This window comes from Chiloscyllium plagiosum, unplaced genomic scaffold (genome assembly GCF_037043375.1).
Source record: "Chiloscyllium plagiosum isolate Xiang-an unplaced genomic scaffold, Cpla_swu_hap1 HiC_scaffold_35, whole genome shotgun sequence".
Lineage (NCBI taxonomy): Eukaryota > Metazoa > Chordata > Chondrichthyes > Orectolobiformes > Hemiscylliidae > Chiloscyllium > Chiloscyllium plagiosum.
In genome coordinates this window covers 40,235,263-40,253,271 of record NW_028270173.1, presented here as the reverse complement: position 1 = coordinate 40,253,271, position 18,009 = coordinate 40,235,263, and positions in this window count along the sequence as shown.

The following is an 18,009-nucleotide window of genomic DNA, read 5'->3' as shown; positions in this document are numbered from 1 at the left end:
CTTATAGAGGTTGACAAAATTATGAGGGGCATAGATAGAAAAAATAGGCAAAGTCTTTTCCCTGGGGTCGGGGAGTCCAGAACTAGAGGGCATAGGTTTAAGATGAGAGGGGAAAGAGACCTAAGGAGCAACTTTTCCACGCAGAGGGTGGTACGCATATGGAATGAGCTGCTAGAGGATGTTGTGGAGGCTGGTACAATTGCAACATTTAAGAGGCATTTAGATGGGTATATGTATAGGAAGGGTTTGGAGGGATATGGGCCGGGTGCTGGCAGGTGGGACGAGATTGGGATAGGATATCTGGTCGGCATGGACTGGTTGGACCGAAGTGTCTGTTTCCATGCTGTACATCCCTATGACTCTATTACTCGATTTCATGCTGTTAATTCCATACTCGAACATAGGTAAATCGTGGTTTATTTTAATAAAGCTAGGAATACAAACCGAGTCTAACCTTGTCTAACTGCAATCTTCCAAATTATGGACATCCTAAAAAAATGTCAAATTGTTTCTTCTCTTTGGTGTATTCAAATCTAACCCAACATGCGCTGGTGAAGTAAATTAACACAATCAAGTATAATTGTTGATTTAGCTAGAAGCTGTTTAAACATACACTTATGATCATTTCCAAATATACACTGGGAAATTTCATCAGCAAGTGTATTTATTCAGCAACTCACTGTGGCAAGGATAAATCCAGATTTCTCAACAAAAATGATAGCAACACTCTAATTTGCTTCTAAAAGTTAAGCATTTGTGAACCGTGCACAGAGATATGATAATAACATAATAGGCCATAGCAAAATAAAACGGCTAAACTGCAAGCAACAAAACCATAGATTTATGTCGTCTGTCCATTTCAGGATCACTATAATGTTGGCCTTTTCTCTGTCTTCGAAGCAAACGTCTCGCTCTATTTCACTGTGAGATATATCTGATAACTAATATATTGAACAGTAAAATCACAGCATGTAGAACAAATGTTTCAAATCTTTCCAGCCAGAAAAATGCCACCGCTATTGGGAAGGTGTATGCACTTACTTTTACAGAACAGGGCCATTTTATATTCCCAATTATTTATCTATATCTATAAATAAAATAGGAAAAATGCACTCTTAGGTGCTCCATAAAAAGCCAAATGCTGTGAAGACAACAGCAATTTTAGCGTTGCAACAATTTCTGTCTAGTTTCTAAAAACATATAGCTACATATTGATCTCAGGTGAACAAGACTGTGAACCAACTAGAACAGTCTTCAGAAATGAAACATAGGATACGGTTAAACGAATATAGAACATAGAACATAGAAGAATACAGCGCAGTACAGGCCCTTGGGCCCTCGATGTTGCGCCGATCCAAGCCCACCTAAACTACACTAACCCACTATCCTCCTTATACCTATCCAATGCCCTCTTAAATGCCCATAAAGAGGGAGAGTCCACCACTGTTACTGGCAGGGCATTCCATGAACTAACGACTCGCTGAGTGAAGAACCTACCCCTAACATCAGTCCTATATCTACCCCCCCCTTAATTTAAAGCTTAATTTAAAGATATATTGGATCATTGTTGAGGAACAAATATGGAAAATAAGAATCTTTTATTTTATAGAGTATTGAAGCAAATATTAAAGGACTCAAGTTAGCTGAAGCCCTCACCAACACATAAACACTCAATATTCACGGCATTTGAGTCCAATAATCATAAACCCAACCGTCTCTGAATACGTTGCCAAGAAAGCCTCATCATTACTTTTCTTTTCTTATTTTAAAGTGAAGTGCCAGGCGTGGCTTCCAATGAGTCATGCTTTTGGATAGTTTTCACCGTCCACAGGAAATAATTGCAATACTGAGCAGATCAGTTGCAAATAAGTGAACATGTTAATTTACAACTCACCTTGCATTAAAATACCAAGGAACAAGCATTTGCTTAGCATGCAAATGCTTCCAGAAGAGCTGATTAAAAAGGAAACATCTCAGCAAAATAAAACCATCAATGGTAGTTCATGTGAGGATGGTTAGAGTTGGCATATTTAGTTTCAAATTTAGTTTACTTTAGTTTCAAAGTGAAAAAGTATAATGCAAGTTGTTTTCTTTGATGCATTTGTTTTCATGTGCCTAGCGATTATAACGTATCCCTATTGTTTCATATTCCTGTAAATTGCCAAAAAAAAGTTTGCTAGCTTTCAACTTTGTTTTAGCAGACGTAATTAAATGGAATATACTTAAGGTTTTCAAACAAATTAACATATTTTTATCAGTGTGAAAATACCGTGTCTTTAAAAAAATGCATTTTATCGTTTTTTATGTACAGAAAAGTGATAAGACATTAGCTCCCTAAGTGGACGCAAAAACGTTAACAACTTCTGAGATATTGATTTGTTTTTGATGGTGGAATACAAGAAGCAGCCTGCATCCATAGGGATCAGCACCGACGAATCAAGGATTTTTAGTTTTATTGTTTCAGTTCCAGTTGCTGAAGTCTTGAATCTCGTTTAGAAGCTGGAGTGCATTTGTCCCCACGACGGTCTCTGGGAGTTTCCAGTTTGAACTCGTTTTCCTCCTGATCTGGACAATTGCGTGGGATATAATGTAATTACTGAATTTGCATTTAGCAAGGATATATTTACAGCATGTTACTGAATCAGAACAGTTACTGTTTAATAATAATATGATGTATTATTCTATTACGTTTTTCAATATAGTGAGGTTGTGCAGATTCTGTTTGGCATTTCAATGGCAGTCTATAAGTAATGTGAGCTTTGCTTCAATACGGGCATTTTGACGAACTGAATTGCATTTGGAACGCCACACCTGGCATTTGACTTTAAAATAAGAAAAGAAAAGCAAGGATGAGGCTTTCTGGGCAACATATCCAGAGACGGTTTGGTCCAATCCATAACAAATTAGAAACAATTGTCGGTATTAAAATCTCTTAATTGGGTTTTTGATTGTTGGACTCAAATGCTGTGAGTGGCGAGTTTCGTGATTTTTGTTTCTTTTATTTTGGGCGTTGCATTGGGTTGCTATTAAAAGGGTGTGTCTTGTGCAATAACGGCGATTTCAATCATTAGGAGGTTTCTGGTTGTGGAAGAAGTCTTATTTGGTGTTGCGCATAAAGTGAGCAAAGGAAAGCTTTTGAAATTGGCAAACAAGGTGAAGTAAGTGTCATGTGTCTGCGAGAAGCAACAAAGAGATAATTGTGTTAACTGCACAGCATTTACATTTGCCAGGAATGTGATCGTAATTGTGCCAAGAGCTTAAAATTCAATTACAAATTATTCAGCTTGAGTATGGAAAGCGAATGAAAGACTAGGAATTGCAATTTAAAGAAATGTAGAATTGAAAAGGCAAAATCGAGAGACAGAGAAGAAGTCGATAAATGCAAACAGAAAAGGGAGAAAGACAAAAAGAATGGGACATCAGTGGTTGGAACTGAAGACTCAAAATCAACTTAAAATGAAGATGTAGAGTTGAAAAATAGATGCAGTGGTGATGACAGTGACGGAGACCAATTCATTATAGCCTGTTGTCGATCGTTTCTGCTGTAGTTATTTCGCCAGTTTGTGTCATGGTGTCCCTGGTAGTGATACTATGGGTCTGAGTGGGATGTCTGGTTTGTGCACTTTAGGTACTATGGCACTTTAGTCCAGATTCTATGGACAACCTAAAGTGCACAAACCAGACATCCCACTTAGACCCATAGTATCACTACCAGGGACACCATCACACAAACTGGCGAAAGAACTACAGCAGAAACTGAAACACTTGATCAGCGGATCCAGACACTCTATACAATCAACACAGGAATTCTTGGACATCATCAGAAATATACACATAGACAAGGAAGATACCATGGTCTCATTCGACGTAACGGCACTGTTCACGTCTATTGACAAAGCCCTAGCCAGAGAACCAATAGCCAACCTGCTGAACAGACATTACAGACAACAGGACGTTGAACCCATCAACAAAGACGGCATACTTAAACTACTGGACTTGTGCCTCACAACACACTTCACATTCAACAACCAAATATACGAACAAATCAACGGAACACCCATGGGGTCACCGATCTCGGGACTCATAGCAGAGCAGTCATGCAAAGGTTAGAACAAACAGTCTTACCACAAATTCAACCCAAACTCTGGGTCAGATACGTTGATGACACCTTTGTAATCATTAAAAACGCGGAAATAGAGAGTACACACCGGATCATCAACTCCACACTCACAGGAATCCGATTCACGAGAGAGGAAGAAAAGGACAACCAACTCCCATTCCTAGACGTGAGGGTACAGAGAACACCAAACGGAGAATTCACCACTAAGGTATACAGGAAAGCCACACACAGAGACCAAGTCCTGAACTATGAAAGCAACCACCCCAATACACGCAGACGAAGTTGCATCAAGACACTGTTCAAAAGGGCCACAACACACTGCAGCACACCAGAACTGCAAAAGGAGGAAGAGGAACACCTATACAAGGTATTCGCAAAAAACGGATATCCTCGCAATTTCATCAACAGATGCCTAAGGGAGAGACAACAGAACGAGGACATGCCGCAACCCAAAGGACTATCCACACTACCATACGTCAAGAACATCTCTGAAATGACAGCCAGACATCTGCGACCACTAGGACTTATAACAGCACACAAACCAACAGTCACTCTCAGACAACAACTCAACAAAACTAAGGACCCGATACCCAGCATGAGCAAAACTAACGTAGTGTACAAAATCCCATGCAAGGACTGCACAAAACACTATATAGGACAAACAGGAAGACAGCTAACGATCCGCATCCACGAACATCAACTAGCCACGAAACGACACGACCAGCTATCCCTAGTAGCCACACATGCAGACGACAAGCAACATGAATTTGACTGGGACAACACCACCATTATCGGGCAAGCGAAACAAAGAACAGCCAGGGAATTCCTAGAAGTTTGGCACTCATCCATAATCTCCATCAACAAACACGTAGACCTGGACCCAATATACGGGCCACTACAGCGGACAGCTGAAACTGACAACCGGAAGCGGCAGGGACAGGCCACTATAAATGCCGCAAGAAACACCACAGAAGCGCTTCACAGGAGGCTCCCAAGCACTGAGGATGTCATCTAGACAGGGGACGAAACGTTTGCAACAAAAACTTCCAGCTCGGCGAACAGAACCACAGCAACGAGCACCTGAGCTACAAGTCTTCTCACAAACTTTGAATGTTATGTTGTACTGACGAGAAAATATACTTAATTTATGAAATCGTCATCACATAAAACAGATCATTCTGAAATATTTGCAGAACGTAGCATGTTCAAACTATGCAATGTCACGATCGTGATTGTAAACCAGCATTGAAGCAAACATTTCAGCAATTAATGCCAACCGACTCGTCGGAGTGAACACGAGTGTAAGTCTACGTCATCACGGCATGAGGTGTAGAGAATTAGTCGTTGAATCCACAAATGATTGTAAGTGGCACAGATATGCTTTTGTTCGACCCGTTAACAAGACTTCCTTGAATAAGTATTAAGCAACTGTCATGGGCAGCATAACCCAGAAACTCAGAGTCAAAGGCCACTGCGATACAATTATCGTTATCACCTGGTTCATACATGGGCAGAAGAGTTGTCTTCGTGGGGCGAGATAGAATTCGATGTCCTTGACGTCAATGCCAAAATTCATTGAGAATGTAATCAAGGAATCAAAACATAAATAGAGTCAGCGAATATCTTGGCCAGCACATATGGCATGGTGGTGGGAACTCTTCTCTCGTTTACAGGTAGGTGGTTATACTTTTTTGCTGGTCAAACACATGAACTCCAGAATACATCAACAGGGGCACCTCAGGAGAATGCCCTTGGCACATCCACGTTTAGCTAATTATTCTGTTACTTTCTCTCTAAAAGACATAGCAGAAATTATATGCTAGCTGGTGACTGCACAATTTCCAATGCAAATTGTTATGGACCAGGTCATATCCACTCCATACTTCTCGGGAAGTCGCCTAAACCATAACTTTTCTCGTTTTGTTTAAAAGCAGGTGTGAGTGCATTGCAGGAATGATGAAGCTGGTCAAACCACTCAATGTAAAATAAAAGAGAATTTATTTCCAGACCACTGAATGAAACACATACAAAAGAAAATCGAATTTAGTGTAACGTAACATATCAGAAAACCCAATAGACTGTATAGCAACTTAATGATGCTGTTCCAAATACATGCAACATCCCCATAAACATCCCCTTGGCAAAATAAAATGTAAAATCAAACAGGTCTTACAGGAGAGATGTCAGAGAGAGAGACAGATAAAAAGAGGATCAGCATAGCACTGTTTTTGTGTTTGGGTTCCCAACAGGGAGTCTGGGTATCCAGCTAAGACTTGAGCAGCAGCTCCAAATAAAACAGTTTTTTGAATCTAAACGAATACCTGAACTGGGAGAAGTGACCACTTCATTTTCGTTTTAAGAAAACGACTTAAAAGCTTTTTAAAAATATATTTCTAGACATATCCGAATCTCTGTTTTTATGACCCGTTGAAAGAAAGAACAAGGACAGCATAACGTTGTTAAAGGAGCCACATTGTCACACCCACCCCCACCGCACACCAACCTCCAACCCTCAAAGAAAAATACCAATATCCAAATTTGGCTTAATTTTGAAGCGCCTAAATGTTATACTGTCGGTACAATATAAAACACATGTATATTGGACTGACATCAACACCTCAAAATGCACTACCATTTTCTGATTAAGTCCATTTACTCCTGCCAACGAATGCCTCCATTTCTCACCTACGTCGAGAAAATGTGTTAGCATTCACTTTTTCGCATGCTGCCACATGCACAATTTTCAATCTGAATGACTGAATAAGCTCCATTTAATCAGTCTAACATGTTATCCTTCAATTTCTCCACTTCAATGGATTATGATCAGTGCATATGATTATCCCAAATAAATTATTGGGAACATAATCATTGGAATGTTCTGACTGCTGACTGTTCAATTTCCTGGAGAAATATTCAATAGGTATTTTTATTTTCTATAAGAACACAGCACGGATATTCACACCACTTGATTCGATAGCCACTTTTAATGGTTTTGCGCAATTATGTGTAACTGAAACTGGCGCAAAGGTTAACACAGACCTCAGGCTGTCAAATAACTTCTCACAGTGCGCAGTCCACTGAAACGTCTTGGCTTTCTTCACTGATTTAGTAAGTGGTGAAGCCACACTGCGAAAATTTATTACGAATTTTCGACAAAATCCATTCAATCCCAGGAATCATCGTACTGCTCCTTCCATAGATGGTAAGGACAACTGCCCAATTACCTCTGTTTTGACATTCCGTGGGGTCCTCTGTCCCTTCCCAGTAACATGGCCCAGGATGGTTACTTTGGATTTGGCAATTTCACTTCTGTTACCACGAAGCCAGCCTCCAGTAGTAGATCGAACAATTTCTATAAATGATGAAAATATTCCTTCTGTGCATAACTAAAAATCATCCAGGTCATCAATATATACCAGACATTTTGGTAATCTGGAAATGAACTTATTAAATTGTCTCTGAAGAGTGATTGGCGTATTTTTCATGCCGAATGGCATGACATTAAACTGATATCGTACATTCGGCGTTATGAAAGACAAAATTGATTTTGCTCTTTTAGACAACGGTACCTGCTAGTATCCAATGTAGAAATACAAGTTGCTTGTCGCTCCTGTTCACGACAGATTTCCAAACGTAGACTCAGTTAAACACCAATCTTTTTACTGCCTTGACTGCGATAGTCCACAAATACTCGGAAGGTACACTGTGATTTTGGCACCATTATCAGGGATGACCTCCAGTCATTGTAATTCACTTGGAATATGTTGCCTTGGAATATGTGTTTATTCTCCTTCCGCAACTGTGCAAACTTAAGTGGGTTACATCAATGAGGATGCTGATTAATCGGAACAGCATTTCCTGTATCTACATCATGCATAATTATGTTAGTACTTCCCATCATATGTCCACACATCTACCCAAGCGATAGCAATAACTCTTTCTAGTCATGTCAATTTTCCTTTGGAAGACAATTCAATACTTGTCTATATTTTTGCGGACTTAATCGTTTCCATTTTAATTTGAGGTATGTCCAACTGAATACTCTGAACCTGATTTTCATTTTGTATTGTACTCAGTTTCCTTTAGAGTTTCTTCCCTGATGAAGTAACTTCTGAGCATATTCGGATGACACACGCTGTGAGATTTCTTTCTCTCTAGAGTACTTATCAAATAGTTCACCTCATTCAATTCCATTTCGTCCTTGTAAGGTCCACTAAATTTTGCTTTTAAAGATTCTCCTATGACTGGAAATAACACTAACTCTTAATCTCCGATAGCAAAAATTCTAGTTTTTGATTTCTTCTCTGCTTCAGTTTCATTGAATGCTGTGACATTTCTAAAAGCTGTCTTGCCACCTTCCCTGCTCTGTTTAGCTAATTCATAAAACTTGACACACAGTCAAAATATGCAGTCTCTTAATTTTGACTTACCAATTCCTCCATAATCAGTATTAGCGGTCCTGTCACTTCATGCCCAAAACGTACTTCAAATGATCGGTGAATCTCTAATGGCAAAATTGTACAAACTGAATTACTTTTTTTTTCCGAATTATCTGTGTAATCTTGAGGATAAGACCTCAACACGGTTCTAAATGTTTGAGCCCACCTTTCTACTGCGCCCTGCGATTGTGAATGCTAAGCAGTAGATCTGAACTATTTTATTCCAAAATTAACCATAATTTGCTTGAATAATTTTGATACGAAATTTGACACTTGATCTGATTATATCTCTGTGTAATCCACATGTAGTTACAAATTTGAATAATACCTCCATAATCCATTAAGTTGTGATGTCGCATAATGCAAACACGTCTGGAAATCTACTGAACACATACATTATTGTTAAGAAATGCAGATTTCACATTTTTCTTCTTTGTTTAACAAAGGGGTCCTATGCAATCTATGAAGACTCTTTAAAAAGGTTCCCCGAATGATGGAATGCATACTAAATGTGCGGGTTTTATTATTGCCGGTGTTTTTCCTATTATCAGACATGTCTGACATGTCTGGCAACATTCAACTACACCATTGTGCAGTCAAGGTAGTAACAATGTTTTTTGTATTTTTTCTTGAGTATTTTTCTTGTGGGGGGGATGATTTACCAGGGGTAAGTAACGGGGCTCAGGTCTCTGGCACGGAGCCTGTCCCCGTTACTCAGAAGGGAAGGGTGAAGAAGAGCAGAGCAGTAGTAATTGGGGACTCGATAGTTAGGGGCACAGATAGGCGGTTTTGTGGGAACGAGAGAGACTCACGTTTGGTATGTTGCCTCCCAGGTGCAAGGGTACGTGATGTCTCTGATCGTGTTTTCCGGGTCCTGGAGGGGGAGGGGGAGCAGCCCGAAGTCGTGGTCCATATTGGCACCAACGACATAGGTAGGAGGAGTGCCGAGGATGTTAGACAGGCTTTCAGGGAGCTAGGTTGGAAGCTCAGAGTTAGAACGAACAGAGTTGTTGTCTCTGGTTTGTTACCCGTGCCACGTGATAGAGATTCGAGGAATAGGGAAAGAGAACACTTAAATGCGTGGCTACAGGGATGGTGCAGGAGGGAGGGATTCCGGTTTTTGGATAACTGGGGTTCTTTCTGGGGACGGTGGGACCTCTATAAACAGGATGGTCTACACCTGAACCTGAGGGGCACCAGTATCCTTGGGGGGAGGTTTGCTAGTGCTCTTGGGGGGGGTTTAAACTAACTCTGCAGGGGCATGGGAACCCAGATTGTAGCTTCAGGGTGCAGGGCCTGGAGTGTAGGGAGGTTAGGAACATGGCATCAATTTCCAAGGAGGGTGTCTGTAAACAGGAAAGTGGCTTGAAGTGTGTATACTTCAATGCAAGAAGTATACGAAATAAGGTAGGTGAACTTGCAGCGTGGGATGGTACCTGGGACTTCGATGTTGTGGCTATTACGGAGACATGGCTAGAACAGGGACAGGATTGGCTGTTGCAGGTTCCAGGATTTAAATGTTTTAGTAGGGTCAGAGGTGGGGGTAAAAGAGGGGGAGGTGTGGCATTGCTTGTCAAAGATAGTATTACAGTGGTGGAAAGGACGATGGATGAGGACTTGTCATCTGAGGTAGTTTGGGCTGAGGTTAGGAATAGGAAAGGTGAGGTCACCCTGTTAGGAGTCTTTTACAGGCCTCCTAATAGTCCTAGAATCATTGAAGAAAGGATAGGGAAGGTGATTCAGGAGATGAGTGACAGTAATAGGGTGGTTGTTATGGGGGACTTTAACTTTCCTGATATTGATTGGGAAAGCTACAGCTGAAGTTCGTTAGATGGGTCAGTGTTTATTCAATGTGGACAGGAGAGTTTCCTGACACAATATGTAGACAGGCCAACAAGAGGTGAGGCCATACTGGATTTGGTTCTGGGTAACGAACCAGGCCAGGTGTTAGAATTAGAGGTAGGTGAGCACTTTGGGGATAGTGATCATAATTCGGTGATTTTTACTCTCGTGATGGAGAGGGATAAGTGTGTACTACAGGGCAAGAGTTATAGCTGGGGTCAGGGAAATTATGATGCGGTGAGGCATGACTTAGGATGTGTGGCTTGGAAAAGTAGACTCCAAGGCAAGAGTGTAAATGATATGTGGAGCTTGTTCAAGGAGCAACTATTGAGTGTCCTTGATAATTATGTACCTGTCAGGCAGGGAGGAAAGGGTCGTGCGAGGGAGCCGTGGTTTAATAAGGAATTGGAATCCCTTGTTAAATGGAAGAGGGCGGCCTATCTCAAGATGAGGCGTGAAGGTTCAATTGGGGCGATTGAGAGTTATAGGGTAGCCAGGAAGGACCTGAAGAGAGAGCTAAGAGCAGCAAGGAGGGGACATGAAAGGTCCTTAGTCGGTAGGATTAGGGAAAAACCTAAGGCTTTCTATAGGTATGTTAGGAATAAAAGAATGACTAGGGTAGGAATAGGTCCAGTCAAGGATAGTAGTGGGAAGTTGCGTGTGGAGGCGGAAGAGATTGGGGAGACACTGAATGAATACTTTTCTTCAGTATTTACTCAGGAACACGGCATTGTCATCGATGTGAATACTGAGTCACAAATAAGTAGAATGGATGGCTTTGAGGTATGTAGAGAAGAGGTGTTGGAAATCCTGGAAAAGGTGAAAATAGATAAGTCCCCTGGGCCTGATGGCATTTATCCTAGGATTCTCTGGGAAGCAAGGGAGGAGATTGCAGAGCCATTGGCCTTGATTTTTATGTCCTCTTTGTCTACTGGAGTAGTGCCAGAAGACTGGAGGATATCAAATGTGGTTCCCTTGTTCAAAAAGGGGAGTAGGGATAACCCTAGTAACTATAGGCCGGTGAGTCTCACTTCTGTTGTGGGCAAAGTCTTAGAGAGAATTGTAAGGGATAGGATTTATGCACATCTGGATAGGAATAATGTGATCAAGGATAGTCAGCATGGTTTTGTGAAGGGCAGGTCGTGCCTCACAAACCTTATTGAATTCTTTGAAAAGGTGACGAAGGAGGTTGATAAGGGGAAAGCGGTAGATGTGGTATATATGGATTTTAGTAAGGCGTTTGATAAGGTTCCCCATGGTAGGCTACTGCAGAAAATACGGAGATATGGCATTGAGGGTGAGTTGGAGGTTTGGATTAGGAATTGGCTGGATGGAAGAAGACAGAGGGTAGTAGTTGATGGCAAAGTTTCTTCATGGAGTGCCGTCACTAGCGGTGTTCCGCAAGGATCTGTTTTGGGACCATTGCTGTTTGTCATTTTTATAAATGACCTGGAAGAGGGGTTAGATGGTTGGGTGAGCAAGTTTGCGGATGATACGAAAGTCGGTGGAGTTGTTGACAGTGAGGAAGGATGTGGCAGGTTACAGCAGGATATAGAGAAGCTGCAGAGCTGGGCAGAAAGGTGGCAAATGGAATTCAATGTAGCTAAGTGTGAGGTGATTCACTTTGGGAAGAATAACAAAAAGATGGGGTACTGGGCTAATGGTCGGATACTTGGTAGTGTGGATGAGCAGAGGGATCTTGGTGTCCATGTACACAGATCTCTGAAAGTTGCCACCCAGGTAAATAGTGCAGTGAGGAAGGCATATGGCGTACTGGCTTTTATTGGTAGAGGAATTGAGTTCCGGAGTCCTGAGGTCATGATGCAGTTGTATAAGACTCTGGTGCGGCCGCATCTGGAATATTGTGTGCAGTTTTGGTCGCCATACTATAGGAAGGATGTGGAGGCACTGGAACGGGTGCAGAGGAGGTTTACCAGGATGTTGCCTGGTATGGAAGGAAGATCGTATGAGGAAAGACTGAGACACTTGGGGCTGTTTTCATTAGAGAAAAGAAGGTTTAGGGGTGACTTGATTGAGGTGTACAAGATGATTAGGGGGTTAGATAGGGTTGACAGTGTGAACCTTTTCCCGCGTATGGAGTCGGGTATTACAAGGGGGCATAGCTTTAAATTAAGGGGGGGTAGATATAGGACTGAAGTTAGGGGTAGGTTCTTCACTCAGCGAGTCGTAAGTTCATGGAATGTCCTGCCAGTAGCAGTGGTGGACTCTCCCTCTTTATGGGCATTTAAGCGGGCATTGGATAGGTATATGGAGGATAGTGGGTTAGTATAGGTTAAGTGGGCTTGGATCGGCGCAACATCGAGGGCCAAAGGGCCTGTACTGCGCTGTATTCTTCTATGTTCTATTAACCCTAAGTGTTCTCCTACTGTTTGTTAATGTATCACTCATAATATGCCCTTTCTGTAACACGCTGACAATATGACTTGATGAACCTCTGCTCATTTCCATCTGCCTGAATATGTAACGGTCTCCATTTCCTCATTAAAACAACATTTTTTCTTAAGAAAGTAGTACACTCGCACACACCAAGATTCTTCTTCCATGTGTGTTTCTTGATACAGTTGCCGTACTTTCTCAACTTTCTGCTGCAATTTAATTGCTGCAATTTCTCGAACCTAACTATGTCTGATTTGTCAGCCATTTGTTCCTGTTTCATCTGAACCATTTAATCAAACAGGTTCTCTCTTTCAACTTTCTTTACTATACTCTTTGATCTCTCATGTTTCAGCTGGTAAATTAGTGACCTCTTTACCACACAGTAAGGAACAATGCCAGGATATGTGTCCTGTAAGAGTTTAGTTCATCGAGTTTCCACGCAATTTTCAACAACAGTAATTATCTTTCCTGCCTGTGACCCAACTATATCGTCAGTAAGAACAAATTGTGTTGGTGGAGTCGAAGGTTTGTACATTAGTCTGACCACGACTTCAGCACTTTTCACTGGACATTCTAAACTCAGTCTACATTAATTGGGCACTTCTTGTCGCACTGTTACTGGCACTTTTTTTCTGGTAAGAGTCCTTCAGAGACCCACATTTCACATCTTTCAACATTAAAAATTGAGAGGATGCTGTGTCTCCTAATATTGTAACATCTTAACGTGCTGCTCCTGGCCGATGCAAGTATACTTTATCTTCACAAGTATATGGTCTAAGAAGGTCTGAAAACTTCCTCCTTAACCAAACTCCGACAAAGTTGTACGTTCTGGAGCAGCTTTTTAGTCCCCGCTGTGTTTTCCAATACTATTCCAACATAATTCACTGGCTTATATTGTTTTTATGCATCTGGCTTCCCAGTACTTTTTCTCAACCACTTGCACTGTGATTGCACGTGACCTAATTAATTGCAGTGTAAACACGAGAGCTTTATAAATGTTCTTTCCTCTTCAAAGGTTTCTTTTTCATTCCACAATAAGTTAACCTTTTGATCATCACCAAGATCTACATTTGGGTAACCACGTGAGGAATTCTCTTTTCCCCAATTTCTGTCTCTCACGGATTGAAATTAATTTTGGAATCCAAACTTTGATTTAAAAACCGCCTTATAACGTTCAGCAATTTCGGCTGCTAATCTGGTCGTTTTAACTTTCTACTCTTTCACATGGGTAATCACAAACTCAAAAAGTGATTTTTTTGTGCTCCTCCAAAGTAATCGTCTCTCATCTGTTTACTCTAATATTCATTCCTTTACCCACCTATCAAAACTGCTTTGTTTGATTCTTTCAAAACCATCCTTTCAAAATCCCTGCTTAGATTCCTGAAATACTGCCTGTTGGATTCTGGCACAAGCTCATATGCACTTAAGGTGGCTTTCTTCAATTCGTCATACGTACCAGATACCACTTCTGATAGAGATGTGGATACCTCACTCGCTCTACCTACACATTTTATTTGGATCAACAAAACCCATTTTATCACTGCTGACTGCATTCGTTTAGCCACCTGTTCAAATGAGATGAAAATGCTTCGCATCCTTCTCATCAAATTTAGGCAGTGCTTGGATATATTCTAAATGATCCCAGCATTGGTTCCCATAGGTTTGCTCATCCTCATTCTCTTCCTCTTAACTTCAGCCTTCATATCGATCGATCTCAGCCTACATCCTTTCGAAGTGCCAGTTTCTGAAGTTCAAATTCCCTCTACTTCTTTTGCTTTTTGTTCCTTGAAGTGATTTTCCTCTTTTCTTTTTGTTCTGCTAGGGCTTTATGTTCTTTTTTATCTTTCCTCTGCTTTTAATCATAATTCTAGCAATTTCATGTCTTTATCTCGTCCTTTTTCTTTTGCTGTTAACTGAGGCGGTTTCATTCTCAATTGAATTTTAACCAGATCCAAAGATTTTGATAGCATTTCCACCAACTTTAAAGTCTGAGCAATTGCCATATTAACTATCCATTAAAATTGGAAGGAGCCAGCTGCAATTCCAGCTTTACTGCCAATTCCAGCAGCTTTTCCTTGTTCACCTTTTGCAAAGCACCTCAAGTCACTCCTTCCACGCACAGAAAACTCTTGGTCGCTGAAAGAGCCGTTACTACAACAAGCACTGTTAAAATCATTAGAATTCAACACCCAGAACAAAAGACACTCACACATTCCACTCGCTGCCTTCGAATCCAGGAACCCTAATCCCAATTTGGAACTAAATAACAAATCCCACAAACACCTCCCATACTCTCATGGACCAAGCTAGTTCGTGTGAAGAAAAATTTTCAATAAGGTGGCTCAGACCTTAACTTTACTCGTTGCTTTAAGCGGTTCTAAACAGGATATTCCAGGAGCGATGCAGGTGACCCGACTCTTTTTATTTCCAGACGACTGAATGAAAGTCGAACAAAAGTGAGCAAAATTTATAATACATTTTACTTACCTGAAACACCAATTGGCCCTATCACAACTTAATGATGCTGTTCCAAATACTTGCATCAACCCCCTTGACAGAGAAAGGTAAAATCAAACATACGTTCTTACAGGGGATATGTCAAAGAGAAAGAGAGAGAGAGGGAGAGAGAGAGAGACGATCAGCAAGGCATTGCTTCTTTTGGTCCCCAGTAGCTTCTCTGTGTTCCCAGCTAAAACTTGTCTCCAAACTGCGATCAAAATAGCTTGCTAAAACCATCCTCATCCCTGAACCTGGAGAACTGGCAACTTCCATTTCATAATACAAGTGTTTTACTTTAAAAAAAACCTAAAAGCCTTTTCAAATAAAAGCTTCCAGACAGTTCAGAACGTCTGCTTTTAGGATCCAACTGAAAACAACAGGATAACATATAAGAAATGATTTCCAGACTACTCGTACACGTTGGCATCATGGTAGCCCACAAACCTACCAAAACACTTCAAACAGCCATTAATAAAACTAAATGAGCCATGAGATACTACCAGCAAAACTGATGCCATTTAAAATGCAATGTTAAAGCTGTAAGAAAAAACACTACATCAGAAAACCAAGCAGAAATCCTGCCACCACGATATATGAACACGAACTCGCCAACGAAGCACATGACCCACTATCACTAGTATACAAAGAGACACACAGAGAAGAACACAACTTTAACTGGGACAACACACACATCTTAGGACAGGTGAAACAAAGACATGCACGAGTATTCTTCGAGGCAGGGCATTCTAGCTAAAACTCAATTAATGAACACATCGACGAGATCACATCTAAGTTCACTCGAAAAAAAGATGTAGAAGTGTCATCGCTCACCTTAAGAAACCAAGTTGTAGAAATAGAGAGGAGCGACTTACCACCAGCACTTCCCCAACTCTCACTCAATATGTTACCTAGTCTTGGTGACGAACCACCTCGAAACAAACCTTCCACCTCAGAGAACTAACTTGCATATTTATCATTGACCTGAGCTACAAACCTTTTCAAAAATCGCTGACGACAGAATTTGGTTAAAGGAGCAGCATAGTCACTAATCTTCACACCTCAGATATTGAAGCATGCATTTTAGGTCATGGCAAGATCTGTATAATACCTCCGTTTGAGATTAGAACTGGCATGTTCCATTTGCACCACAGAAATGACAACAGAACTGTTTATATAAGTAGGAGCATGATAGAGACTACTAATTGTGCACTGGTCAATTGCTCCACGAAACACAAAGACCTGCCTATCATCTACAATACCAGTGTGAGAAAGGTCGTAGAATATTCAATTGGGTGGATGAGATCATCTACAACAGCAGTGGATCATATTCGGGACAAAGCAGCACACTTCAAGCGTATTACATGCATAAACACTCGCTTCTTCCACTACCCATGAATACAGGTCGAGCCTATACGATTCATATTATGTGCTGTTGAAAGCTCCAGAAGTCTGTCGACGATATGTTCAAAAGCATTCAAGCATTGTCAGTTCGACTGAAAACTGAACCAAATGCATGAGGGCAGCAATGTTTTTCATTTTACCTCAAAACTGCAAAACATTCTGATGGGAAATATATCAGTTTTCCTCCAATGATGTTGGTTCAAAAACCTAGAATTCCATCAACACCACAATTGGCTTTCAAAATGTACTGACCGAATATGCAGGACACAGTTTCAAGAATATAGATCATTACCGCCTTCTGGAAGTAAACTACAGATGAGCAATGAATTGTGGTCCAGCTAGTGAAGCTGATGAAGAAATTAAAAATAATGAGAGCTAAAATTCATCAATTTTTTTTAATATGCAACAAAACCGACAGGCTGGATAGGGTGAGAAGGAGAAATCCAGCTTATATTCAATTAACCTTTCCTCTCAGGAACGCAGAGAGAGGGAAATGAGAGTGTCGCACCGGCTGCTGCATCTTCCAGGGTGCTTCTGATGCCTCAACCATCTATTCCACCCCTCTGTGAATATCACAATTGCCTCAGCAACATACTCAACTCATCTTATGCACCAGTCTCTTGGCATTCCTGGGCCATCGCAGCGTTAGATTAAAGTAGGACAACCATCCGTGTTAGAGGTGTGCTGTGCTGAGAGGTTGCAGATTGAGGTTAATGCGAAAAAAGGGTGATGTGATTCACTTTGGAAGGAGCCCCATGAATACAGAGTACTGGGTTAATGGTAAGATTCTTGGTTCTGTAAATTAGAAGAGAGATCTCGGTGTCCATGTACAACGATCCCTGAAAGTTACCACCCAGGTTGAAAGAGGTGTTAAAAGGCACACGGCGTGTTAGCTTTTATTGGTAAAGGCATTGAGTTTTGGAGCCATAAGGTCATGCTGCTGATGTACAAAATTCTGGTGTGGCTGCACTTGTAGTGCATTTGTGGTCACCGCATTCTGGGAAGGATGCGGAAGATTTGGAAATGTTTCAGAGCAAATTTACTAGGATTTTTCCGTTTATGGAGGAAAGCTGTTATGAGGAATGGCTGAGGGACTTGAGGCTGTGTAAAGAGATAAAAGAAGGTTGAGAGGTGATTTATTAGAAACATATAAGGTAATCTGAGGGTTAGATAGGGTGGACAATGAGAGCATTTTCCTCGGATAGTGATGGCTTGCATGAAAAGGCAGAAATTTAAATTGGGGGTGTAGACGTCGGACAGATGTCAAGCATAGTTTGTTTCCTCAGAGAGCGATAATGGCGTCGAATGCTC